We start from the raw sequence: 12,945 nt of genomic DNA on the forward strand, positions 1-12,945 counted from the left end.
CCCAAAATTGGTCACAAATCATACAATGTCATTTAAAAATGAACATGATTTATTTCCTGTACTTTTTGAGTTGAAAATTTAGCACATGAGATTGCCTAAAAATATTTTAAGAATGGATCAAAACATTGTGGTATCTATAATAATAGCATTCTAGAATTATGTCTTAACATTAAAACTGGTTTGGTTTCACCCTGACACTTTCCCCTTCTGTGCTCTTTAATATTCTGAGAATGAATTGTCTCAGCTATAAAAGTCAGCCTAAATGACTCATAGCTAAAGTAAATCTAGTCACAGAAGATGAACAGCTTCTGGAATGTCAGGACTAAGAGTTAGAGACTTGGAGGGGAGAGGGTGAAGTCTTTAAAAAATTTTAGATTGTTTTTTATTCTTAAATAGTATTGTGCTCTGCAAGTTATTTGAGATCCCATTGTCAGTCAACTAGCCCCATAGAAACAAAGGACAAGCAAGATCAAGCATGAAAAATGTAGTATTAGGATTCTGAAGAAACATGCCCAGGTTGCATTGCTATAGTCTAGAGTGTGTCCTGTGAAATTCATATGTGGCACTTCTAATCCTCATTAACTGAGAATGTGACTTTGTTTAGAGAGAAGATCTTGAAAGAGGTTATTAAGGTAAAATGAGGTTATAGGTGTAGGTCCTTATCCAAGCCTGGTGTTCTTCCACAAAGGATTTGTGTCATTTACTTGTGCATTTATAAAATTTATAAGCTACATTATTTTGATTCCAGACAAATTTCACAGAAAAGGGAGAGGAAAGATGGCCTTGTGATCACTTCCTTTCCATTGTGTAATACCAGTGCTGCAGAAGTTGGAACATTGTAAGTGGGTATCAGTGTCAGAGTTCTCTAGGAAATACAACAAAACTAATTAGTTGAAAAGCCCTAATAGCAAAAACCAAGATTTCTGGAAAAGAAGAAATTCTGTCTCAAGAAAATAGTTAATTCTAGTATGAGCTCCCCACCTGATCTAGGGATTTCCATCTTGACAACCCCACAATCCCACGAGTCCTTTCCTTATAATAAATCTTTTCTCTAGGAGAATATCTTTTGGCTTTAAGATCTTTCAACTAATTAGATGAAAAGCAACCACACTATTTTTATTGGTACATTATAATTATACATAAAATTGGGATTCATTGTGATCTTTTTGTTCAATCATATTATTAAATGTAATCTTACTTAAAATCATCTAATATAGATGATAAACACATTTACAAGATGCCTTTACAGCAAAACATAAATGCTATATGATTAAATAGGTAGGTAATATGGCCTACCCTAGTCAGGTTGACAAATATAATTTGCTATAGAAGTGTGAACTATTTAGAAATATAAATGACTATTTCATTTGAGAATTACTCACACTGTAATTCTGATTACACCAGTTCTACTTGATAGTGGATTTCAGTTGACAAACCCGACTTTATGTTATGATTAGTAAACTAAGTCAATAACTCTAATATTTGCTAATTTTGTGAAGATGAAATATATAGCATAGCCAATACAAAAATATAATGCTGACAATTTTAAATGGTAGGAAAAATTAAAAGAATTAACAAGCTAAAGACAAAACAAAACAAAAAAGATGGAAAAAGAAAATTTTAGACACAGAAGAGTATATCATAGAGATAGATTAAGCATAATTGCATGATAATAGTCCAAAAGAACTGGCTGGCTTTTATAAATATCCCCTGTCCTTTGTGCAAAATTATAAACAGAGGGGAAAGGTTATGGATATCTTCTAAGACAGAGATGTCAAAACAGAGTGAATACTCCACACAACTGAGTAAAATAACCCCTGTGATATATTACAGTTAAAACATAATATATATCTAAATATCCAACATGAAATATTTTTAACTCAAAAAAAGCTCACAGAGGAAAAAAATCTTGCTTAAAATTTATTTCATGAGTGACCATACAGATTTTAAGAAATATGCATTTCATAGTTCAAACAACTAGAATTTATGTTACTTATTTCAACAACACTGTATAAGGGAGGAATTAACTTACCAGGCTTATTACTAGTATATAAGCTAAGATTCTATTCCTCTAAGGGGAATAGCAAATACTTTTTCTATCTCTAAATTTACTATGAGAAATTAGATGGTCCCTAAGCAAAATATTTAATGATGAAATGTAATAAAATAAAAAATGTGTTATTCAATATTGAAATGGTGCTATTCAAAATTTGTGTATCTAGAATTAAAATTTCTTGGTGATCCCTTTACTGCAAAATATTTGGATATTCATGAAATGTGACTTAAATCTACATTTGAGAAGAGCAGGACATAAACCATGAATAAGATATCGTTCCCTTGAAGGTTTAATAAGCTGTAGAAACAGAACCATCAGAGATAAGCATGTAAGAGTAGGAAAGTAAGGCATATTCATATATACAGTAAGTCAGCATGCTAAGAGAGATTGGTTCCAGGTCAGTGAGCTTCTTGGATCCTTACTGGAGCAGTTTTACCAGTTTTTGTTGCTTGGAAATTCCTGGTTACACAAATTTTCCTATGTCACTTTTTAATTTATAACTTAATCATTTTAATTTTTGGAAGAAAAATTTTATAATCACCCAATCTTAAAACTGAGAATAAATAGGAAGAATAGAAAATGCAGAAATTAATCAGAGAAAATAGCCAAATATGTAATGGCTGAGAATTTTTCTTGTTCAAAGGAAGAAATGAACATACAGAATCAAGAATTTGAAAGATTATTTTCCAGAATTAATAGAAAGAACAATAAAGATTTTAAAAGATTCTAAGTCAACAAATATAAATGAGATAATCTAAAAAAGTTATTAGAATACTAAATGATTTATGAGTGGTGACAGATCAATTCAGAAATTTATTGTGAAAATGTTTTCCAAAATTAAGAAAATTGCCTCATTTTTTCCAGGGGATCCCCGTTTAGTGTGATAAGATGGCATGGTGGTCCCATTCCAAAGTTGGCACAGTTAGAAGGACGTTATTAATAGGTTGGTGTGTACCTCTCATAGAGGTCTATAAGACTGCCTGAACTTCCACTGCCCCCTGCCGATCTAATTAAATGGTTGTGCTTCAGAATGACTGTGTATCATTAGAACAAGTAACTACATGCATGCTGCTTTGGAGTCAGATTTGCCTGGGAGCAATGGTACCAAGGTGTCTTTTGTAGGCTTAAGAATTTATTCTAATGTGGGGCTGAAATTGTAGCTCAGTGGTAGAGCACTTGACCAGCACGTGTGAGGCACTGGGTTCAATGCTCAGCACCACATAGAAATAAATAAGTAAAATAAAGGTATTGTGTCCATCTACAATGAAAAAAAAATTATCCTAATGGCCTTTATAGAACGAAAGCTAAATTTTTTAAAGGTAATTCTTATTATGTGGTAAAATATTACAAATAAATCAATACCAAAAAAAATCACCACTGGATATTTTTGTACATTGTCACACATCTTACAAAGTATAAATTAGAAATAAAAATGTTCCACATGACATATATCCAAATTTTTCTTGATTATTATCTTGTACAGCAAAATAGTATATTGTGATATTACATTCCTTACTAATTTTCAAATGAGTGGATTAAAAGCTCACTGTATTTCTTACTAATCAGTTGTGTAAAACAACTTTGACAGTTGAGGAGCCAGAGCTGGAATTCCCAGATTTCCTCTGAGTGCTGACCATGTCATTTCACATTTCTTATGCAGAGGCCACTTGAGATTTGCCAGGCAGGCATGTCCTTTTGCAGTCTCATCAGGCTCAAACCAATTAGGCTGGCTCAGTTTCTTAGGCTCACTCTGGGACAAATGTTCACTTTGTCCCTGAAGCTGGGGTTCTGTCCTGTGATGGATCTGTTGGAACTTCAGATTTTACCTATAAATATGCTTGTTGAGTGGCTCTAAGGCTGTGAATCTAACCTGGAATTTAGGTTTCTAGCTATATTTTTAATCTCAGCAGTAAATGCTCAGAGGTATATGCTGCTCTGTGAGGTATATTCTAAAAGGAATGTAAAATAAAGATAGTGTTATCTGCCTTAAGGAATGATAATCTTGTCTGGCAGATGGGACAAATTTCTGGAGACATTTAAAGTGTATTTACCAGTTTAAAAAAATCTGTAGTGGAAATCAATTTATTATGAAAATAAAATTTTGCCTTAAGCCTTTAAAAAAAGTAAAGAAAGTTTAGGTTTAGCACATAATAATAATATTACTTCAGAAGACCAGATATAAAGCAAAGATGTTTTGATTATCAAAAAATGAATGTTTTAATAGATTTACATTATAGATGTGTCTATTGTCTAAATTTGTCTATTGTATAAATTAAGAGGAAAATTGTTCTAGAAAGAGGATCTGAGATACAAGGGGGATTTAAGTAAAAAATTTTAAAATCATTTTCTATTTAAATTAGTGATGACACCAAATTTTAGTAGACATAGGTATAATGGAAATGATTACATTATTGGATAATATGAGCATGTATACATAGGATATAGAGATTTGATCAGTTAGTGGTAAGTATGAACATATATAATAAGCCCTTAGCAGTATTTAAAGATGGAAGGTAGAGCAGAATAGAGTCCTTTAAGGATAGAGTCCTTTAAGGCACAAAAGGTGTAGTGATCTTTATTGACTTGACTGTCATTTTGTAACTGGATAATTTATTTTGAACAGAAGGCATCAAAGTATCATCAAGTTAAGTATAAAGTAAGACTTTTAAGAAAATTGATTGAGTTCCCCATAGAGTTTAGCTAGTTTTCATTTAATAATCATCTTGGCCTGTTCTCTTTTTCTGAGAACTGACAGTGGCAAGTACACTGTAGCTTTTGTGAGAATAGAAATGCTCATTACATATCCTGAATAACCTGAGCAGTGAAGTGAGTTGCTCAGTTAACTAGAAGGAACCAAAGGGAAACATTGAGTGGGGAAAATAATTTTCAGTAGCAGTTTAGCTACAGTGTTGGGAATGACTGTGTATGAGGAAGACCTCCTAGATATCCTGAAAACATCCATAGTAAGTTCAGAAATGTCATTGGAAAGTTGGACCAGAGTTAAACAGGTAAGAAAGACATTAGTCCAGACTTTTGCTATATTGGAAAGATACTAACTTCAACTCTGGAAACAAAGGTTGGAGGAATATTAATTACTAGTGAGCAAGTGAAAAGGTATTAGAGGGTGTTGGGGGAAGGAATCAGTCATTATGATTAAGTCATTGTGATTGCTAACTACTGCTTATTAAATTTAAGTTACTACTCTCCAAAAGGAACGGGCAGACAATGGTGCTGTCTTTCATGATGGTTCCATTTTAAAGGTATGGTTACCAATTTTCATGACATACTTTCCTGGGACGTAAATCTGGCATCAGACTGAGAGTAGAGTTACATACCAAAGGAATAAGAGAAAAAATTATTTAAAAAAGTTTTTTAAGTGCATGGTTTAAAAATTGGGAAGTGAGGGAGAAATCTATTAGATCTTATAACTTGAGTAGTATTGTGCAATACCAAATTAAATAGAAGTACTAGTAGCATTTCCATGCACTAACAGTGAAATATTAGAAAAAGAAATGAACCAAATAATTCATTTGCAATAGCTTACAAATAAGAATAAATATTGAGAAATTATTTTTATCAACAAGGTAAATTATCTGTACATGGAAAACTATAAAATGTTGATAAATGGAAATGCAAACTCATAAAAACTATCCCATGCTTATGGATATTCATACTACCCTAAACGATTTAGAGATTTAGAGATTCAGGGCAATATCCAAAAGTTCATAAAATTATCCTGAAAATCCAAAGCAGTCATGAGTAAAGCAAAAATTCAGGTATCATACTAGTTGTAATCAAATAATATTAGAAAGCTAAGGTAATTAATGCAATGCAGTATGATATAAAAATAGAAAAATGGACCATGCAACAGAATCAAAAACCTAGAAATAAATCCATACACTTATGGTCATTGATTTTTGACAAAGATGCCAAGAATATACAATGAGATATAGGATATTTCTTTAATAAACTGAATAAAGTTTCTTTGACTTGGAGAAAATTGGATAGTCAAATTCAGAATAAAGAATTACATACTTATGTTTCATTATACTCAAAAGTCAACTCACAAATGTAGGTTCTGAAACCATGAAAATATTAGAAAAAAGCTGAACAGAAAAGTTAACATCCAATGATATTCAGAAATGAACACAAACATCTAAGCAACAAAAGTAAAAGGAGAAAATAGAATTACAACAAATGAAATGGTTCTGCACAGCTAAGGAAACAATCAATAGAATGAAGAGAAAATCTCCATAGAATTGGAGAATGTCTTCACAACAATATATCTAATAGGTGTTTGATATCCAAAATATCTGAGGAACTTAACTAAAATTTAAGAAATAAATAGCCCAGTTAAAAAGTAAGCAGGTGACCTGAATAAGATATTATCTTATTATCTTCATCAGAACTAAAGACATATGAACAATGAGCAGTAAACTAAAATGATGCTCAATACAAAGCACCCTGGAAAGGCAAATTACAACCGCAATGAAATATCACCTCATGCTTGTTAGAAAAGTTACTATCAAGAAGACACGTTTTCCAATCTCAAAAATCCAAAGGACGAATGATCTCCCTGATCAGTGGATGATGACACATAGTGGGGGGTGGGAAGGAGGTAAGAATGGAGGAAAGAGGAACTGTATAGAGGGAAAAGAGGGGTGGGAGGGGTGGGAGGGGTGGGGGTAAAGGAAAAAATAACAGAAGGAATCAAACACTATTATCCTATGTAAAAGTATGACTACACAAATGGTATGCCTTTACTTTATGTACAAACAGAGAAAGAGTAGGTATCCCATTTGTGTACAATAAAATAAATTAAAAAAAAAAAAGAAGACATGTTTTAGCCTTTTAATCTCAGTGACCACAAAACCTGACAGGAACAACATAGAGGAGGAAGAGTATTTTGGTTCAGTTTCAGAGGTTTCAGTCTATTAGACAGCCTACTGTACTGCTCTGGGCTCAAGGCCAAGGAGCACATCATGGTAGAGGGGCATAGAGGGGAAAAACAGTTCAGGACATGACAGCCAGAAAGTAGACAGCTGGTTCCCCTCATCAGGTACAAAATATAAACCCCCAAGCCACACCCTACCTGCCTACAGTTACTGCCCGGTTAACCTACAGCAGTGGACTAATCCACCCATTAAGTTAAATCTCATTACCAATCATTTTCACCTCTGAAAATTCTTGCATTATTTCATACAGGAGCTTTGGTGGACTATATAAGAAAAAAAGAAACTAAGTATTGGTAAGGATATGGAGGGATTTTCACACTTTTGGTGGGAACGCACATTGTATTGCTGTGCAGATGTTACTGAAAAATTAAAAATACAAGTATCCTAATGTTCTGTAAAAACCTCTGGTTATATATTCAAAGAATATACAGCCAGTATCTCAAACATAGTAACACTTCAATGCTCATTTCACCATAATTCACTATAGTCAAGATGTGGAATCATCTTAAATGTCTTACAAAGATGAACTGATAAAGAAAATATGGTATGTACTTACAGCAGAATACTATTCTGTTTTTTCGTTTGTTTGTTTGTTTGTTTGTGTGTGTGTGTGTGTGTGTGTGTGTGCTGGAGATTGAATCCAGGGTGCTTATGTCCAAGTCACATCCCAGGCTGTTTTGTTTCCTTAATTTTATTTTTATTGATTTTTAAAATACCTTTAATGTTGTTTATTTACTTTTATGTGATGATGAGAATCAAGCCCAGTGCCTCACATGCGCTAGGCAAGTGCTCTACTGCTGAGCTACAACCCCAGCACTTTATTTTTTAAGAAAGATTCTACATAAGTTCCTAGGGCCTCACTAAATTGCTGAGGCTGGCTTTTGAATTTGCAATCTTCTGGTCTCAGCCTCCTAAACTGCTGGGATTACAGGCATGTGCCACCATTCCTGGCTACTATTTCAGTCTTAAGATAAAGGCACATCAGGTCATTTTTGATAACATGAATGAATGAATCTGAAAGACATTATATTAAAAGTGGAATAAGTTAGGCATAGAAGCACAGAGGTCACATGTATTCATTTTTATCTTGAATGTTAACATTTGAGAGAAACAGGAAATGGAATGGTGTTTATCAGAAGTTGGGAAGTTGGGGGATGGCAAAAGTGTTGGTCATAAGGTACAAATTTCAATTACAGAGGAGGAATAATTCATGAAATCTGTTATATATAAAGGTGATTGTGGTTTATGAGTCAATAAAATATATTACACATTTTAAAATCACTCGGAGTGCAGATTTTAAGAGCACTTATCACAAAATAAATATGTTTAAGTAATACACATATCCAATAGTTTGATTCAGCAATTTCACAATGTATATGGATATCAGAACATGATATTTACACTGTACATAGACAGGATTTTTATTTCTAATTAAAAAGTTTTTTTAAAAAAGCTGCATATTAATAAAACACATAGATAAGTGAGGTGAATCCACAATTGAAAACACCTGGCCTAAAATAAACAGGCATCAAATAAAGCTTTAATTAAGTTAATATTTCTTTAAATAACTGAATTCATATTTAGTAGCACTTTATTACTATTATCTAATAATAGACAAACACCACAACTATGGTAATAGTAAACGTATTTGACAATGGGGACACTGACATATCTTTTGAAAATTCCCATGAAACAGTTTCTGAAAAAAAAAAATTTGAAAGACATTTTACTCTTACTCCTTTACCCTCGGAGGCCTAAGCAACACATCTGAGTTGAAGAAGCTTGCCAAGCTCCTTATCCATAGTGACATAAGAATCTTACTTATTTCTTGCAACTCTCTCCAAAAAATGAAAGAAAGAAGAATCCTTTGTGATTTCTGGGAGACTTATGGAAAATCTTAGAGTTTTTGGTTGAAAAGAGATTTAGAGTATAATTTTGAGTGGGAAAATACATATTAAAACTTGTCAACACATTTGAACCTTGATTAAATAAGATGCTGCATTATTATGAACAAAATACTAGGTTACCTATTCAATTACAATGAATATTACAAAATATTCAATTACAAAAAATATTAAATGTAAGGCACCATGACTTCATGGGTCCTTGGTGTTTGTTGTCTTGCTCTCTGCATCCCCACCCCACCCTGTTTTGTGTATTGAGCACCAGAGTAGGACCCCAGACCTAGAAATTAAAGATCTCATCTTGCCGTGTGCCTGGGTTTTCTTACTGCTGGCTCTCTTCTTTCTTTAATTATTTTCCACGACTTAACGCATGTAAATTTCCCCAAGTTTATCTGAAAGAAGAAGAGGAGAATGAAAATAGACAAAAACTTGTGAGAAAAAAGCAAGAGGCACAAGGTGAAAAGGCCAGTAGATACATAGAGAATGTTTTAAAAGCTCACCAAGAAATGAGATTGAAAAAACTGGAAGAGTGCTTTTATCAAATGATGGGTAAAACTTGGAAGTTAACCAGTAGTAACAGACTTGGGGGTGATGAAGAATTGGTGCTTGAAAATGCAAGTCAGACATCTTTTAAAACAACTAACAGAGAAGCTGCAAAGAGACTGAACTTGCCTAAGCCTCTGACTGAAGTTTCCCACCTGCTGAATGGCCCTCACAGGAGCAGCTTCCTGTTTTACCTGAAGAACCTTCTGAAACAACTGAAAAAGTAGTTACTGTTGCTCTCTGATGTCTAAGTGGGAACTCCTGAGAAGAGGTTTTTTAAGTCTTGGAGTTCACAGATCTTATCTGACTGGATGATGAAAATTTGGTATTATTCATCCCTATATAGCCTTTCCATGTCCTGTCCCAGAAGGTCCCGGAAGTGAAGCGAGATGGGTCACTGGCAAATGTAGGAATAACTGGATACTGCACTTAACATGGAAGTGAGGGAGCAGAGCAACTAGGAAAGAAATGAGAACTACCTGTTCTACTGAAAATCAGTTATGCCATGACCTTGCAGGACAATAAAGGTTTCACATTAAAAAAAAAAAAAGAAAGTAAATGTAAGAGGCAATATGTGTATAAAGGACTCACTCTTTCAAAAATGAAGAGGTTTTGCTCTTTTAAATAATTAAGAACATTTAGCCGGGAACGGTGGCTCAGCCTATGATCCCAGCAGCTCAGAAGGTTGCGGTAGGAGAATCCCAAGTTCAAAACCAGCTTCAGCAATCACAAGGCACTAAGGAACTCAGTGAGACCCTGTCTCTAAATAAAATACAAACTAGTGCTGGGGATGTGACTCAGTGGTTGAGCACCCCTGAGTTCAATCCCCAGTACCAAAATACTACTAATAATTAAGAACATCTTAAAGTCAATATCCAACAGAGGATATTATAAGACGGAAAATCTTTCCATATATTTAGGTTCTCAGAAAGTAAAGAAGAACCTTTGCAAACTCTTAAAGAGAAACAATACTCCAAGAAATCTTTCTATTTTAACAGAAAAAAAGTCAGATTATAATTTTGTACAAGTACATATTTGATATTAAAATTTAAAAAAAATTACAAATAAATCCATTCAATTTTAGCCTGCTTTAACCAGGAGAAATAAAATTTCATCTCCATGCATCTTCTGTGACCAAATTTTGTCAGCTTCTGGAAGCAGAGCTCATTATACTTTATAGCAAAGCTACCTTTTTCCCTTAAGAAAGACACCCCTGGGCTGGGGATATAGCTCAGTTGGTAGAGTGCTTGCCTCACAAGCACAAGGCCCTGAGTTCAATCCCTGGCGCAAGAAAGAAAGAAAGAAAGAAAGAAAAAGAAAAACGCTCCCTGCATAGGTTACATACAATGTTGTTCTGTCTTCAGCTAATACTCTAAATCGCTTTACTGGGTGTAATTTAAACCATTATAAGGTGTAATTTAAACCATTATAGCTTCTCTATAACAAAGAGATGGGAAAAAATGAACTGTCAGGCACCATCATTTTGTAGCAGACTAACAGATTATGAATATCCATATCACACCCTTTATAGACATACATGCCCTTTTATTACAACTCCTAAGTTGCAAAAAATGAATAAGAACATTAACAGACACAAATACATGCACCAAATACAAACAAAAAGTAAAAAATTCACCACTTATTAATATCAAAAAGTTTATAAAATGATGCATACATGCAAATATATATCACACTTTTAGAAATCATCTATAATTTGTAAAAGAATATCTAAAACAACCATGTTAAATTCTTTTGAACTTCAGTTAATACACAAGCAATTAATTGAAGTGAACTTTAATTGATTTCCACAAGTGATTTACATTTTATTTTTTCTATTTTTTATTTTTACAGACTGCATTTTGATTCATTGTACACAAATGGGGTACAACTTTTCATTTCTATGGTTAAACACAATGTAGTTTATTTTATTTTATTTTATTTTTTATCTTTTTCACTTTAAAATGCTTAGTCAAATCCCATATTTTTATTCTATTGTTGGATGGCACAAGGTAAAAATTTCACCAAATTCCTAGAATACACATATTTTTGAAAATTATAAACTCTGTCCCAAAATTTGAACTCTGGGGAATATGTTATGTGACATTAAATCAAAAGAGTGACATCATCTGCACAGATTTCACATTTCAGTCAGTTATAATCAATAGTTTTGGTGGAAAGGGCCTGGGAAAGGCATCATGAGACCTCTTGAACAATTTTAATTCTGCTATTAATTTGACATCTGATGTTGGCCATCACTTAGCACCTCAGTCCTTATTTTCCTCATCTACAAAATGAAGATAACTTATTGAAAAGTGACTGAGTGACTTTGAAAACATTTTTCAGGTCAGTGTTTCTTAGCTGATTTTACTTCCACTTGATTTGTGATCTTGTGTTAATCTTGAATCTATCTATGTTCTTTCCTCATCTAAAATAGATGCAGGCTGAATCCTCATTATAATTACAATAAAATCTAAGATTTTAAACCAACAAACTATTTTCAAGTCACTGGACTACCCTTCTGATCAATAATCAATAGAATCAAATTCCACAGCAATGATAAGGTTGAACAACTTAAAGTTTTTGCTATGTAACTTGATTACAATAAAATGTAACATAAAACATGAGAATATGTTAGGTTATGAGGAATGATAATAAAATATCACATCTTTTTTCTAGCACACAATCTGGAGAAGAAGGGAATAAACTACATAATGAGCCTGAAAACAAATTCAGAGTATCTTTTTAACAGCCAAGTGGAAAGAGATCCATGGTGCTCATCTGGAAACCAAACAACACTGATATAATGGTCATGAGTCTGTGATTTAATTTAAATAAATAACACACTTTTTTTAAAATGCAAACTTTTGTTGTTGAATTTATAGAATGGTTTCAAAAGAAAGATTTCAAAGTTAAAGTTATTAATTCTAAGTTCATAAGAATGTAGACATACTAGAATTTGTGTATGCATTCAATTTAAATAGTCTCTTTTATATTCTCCTCACTGAAAACAAAACACATCTGAAGACTTCCAAAGTGGTATCAAAAGCACATTTTCTGACAATGGAGAGCTTCATAATATCTAGTATGCAGAATTTCTGACATGCAAAGAAAGATAATAATGAAGAAAAAGCCAAAGTAAAGCTGGACGAATTCCCATTCTGTTCAAGGGGATGTCTTTCCTGGGTGGTATAAGCAAACCAGATACAAGCAATTGTAAAGATTTATCTACATAAGTACTCTGTTCTCACATATAATTAAAACCCATTCACATACTGTATAATTTTTGGTTATTTATATATTTTTAAAATTTCCTTTAAACTGCAGAAATCATTTTGTTTACCTTCATAGTCCTTTCATTGGATTTTGAAGAAATCATTGGGAGTGCCAAGGACTAAATTTAAGATGTCATGTAATCTAGAAAACAACAAACAAACAAAAAAACAAAAAGAAGAAGAAAGAGGAGGAGGGGGAGAATGAGGCTGGGATC

General features: G+C 33.0%; 1 protein-coding gene and 1 pseudogene across 6 annotated transcripts in view; one reads left to right on the forward strand and one right to left on the reverse strand.

The window, feature by feature from the left end:
• Positions 1–12,945, reverse strand: part of LOC124984851 (potassium voltage-gated channel subfamily C member 2-like) — a 29,158-nt gene that overhangs the window by 14,771 nt on the left and 1,442 nt on the right. The window contains exons 2-3 of one of the 6 annotated variants that reach the window (XM_047552938.1): positions 12,799–12,872; positions 7,891–9,307 (exon numbers count right to left, since the gene is read on the reverse strand). The exons of 1 other annotated variant lie outside the window; for it this stretch is intronic. The gene's annotated coding sequence lies outside the window, so the exon portion shown is untranslated. Of the gene's footprint in view, positions 1–7,890; positions 9,308–11,342; positions 12,873–12,945 lie in introns of those variants that run through there. 4 more of the 6 variants (XM_047552939.1, XM_047552940.1, XM_047552941.1 and 1 more) reach the window with 4 other exon arrangements.
• Positions 9,163–9,919, forward strand: LOC124984853 (UBX domain-containing protein 8-like; annotated as a pseudogene).

This window comes from Sciurus carolinensis, chromosome 5 (assembly GCF_902686445.1).
Source record: "Sciurus carolinensis chromosome 5, mSciCar1.2, whole genome shotgun sequence".
In the NCBI taxonomy this organism is placed as follows: Eukaryota; Metazoa; Chordata; class Mammalia; order Rodentia; family Sciuridae; genus Sciurus; species Sciurus carolinensis.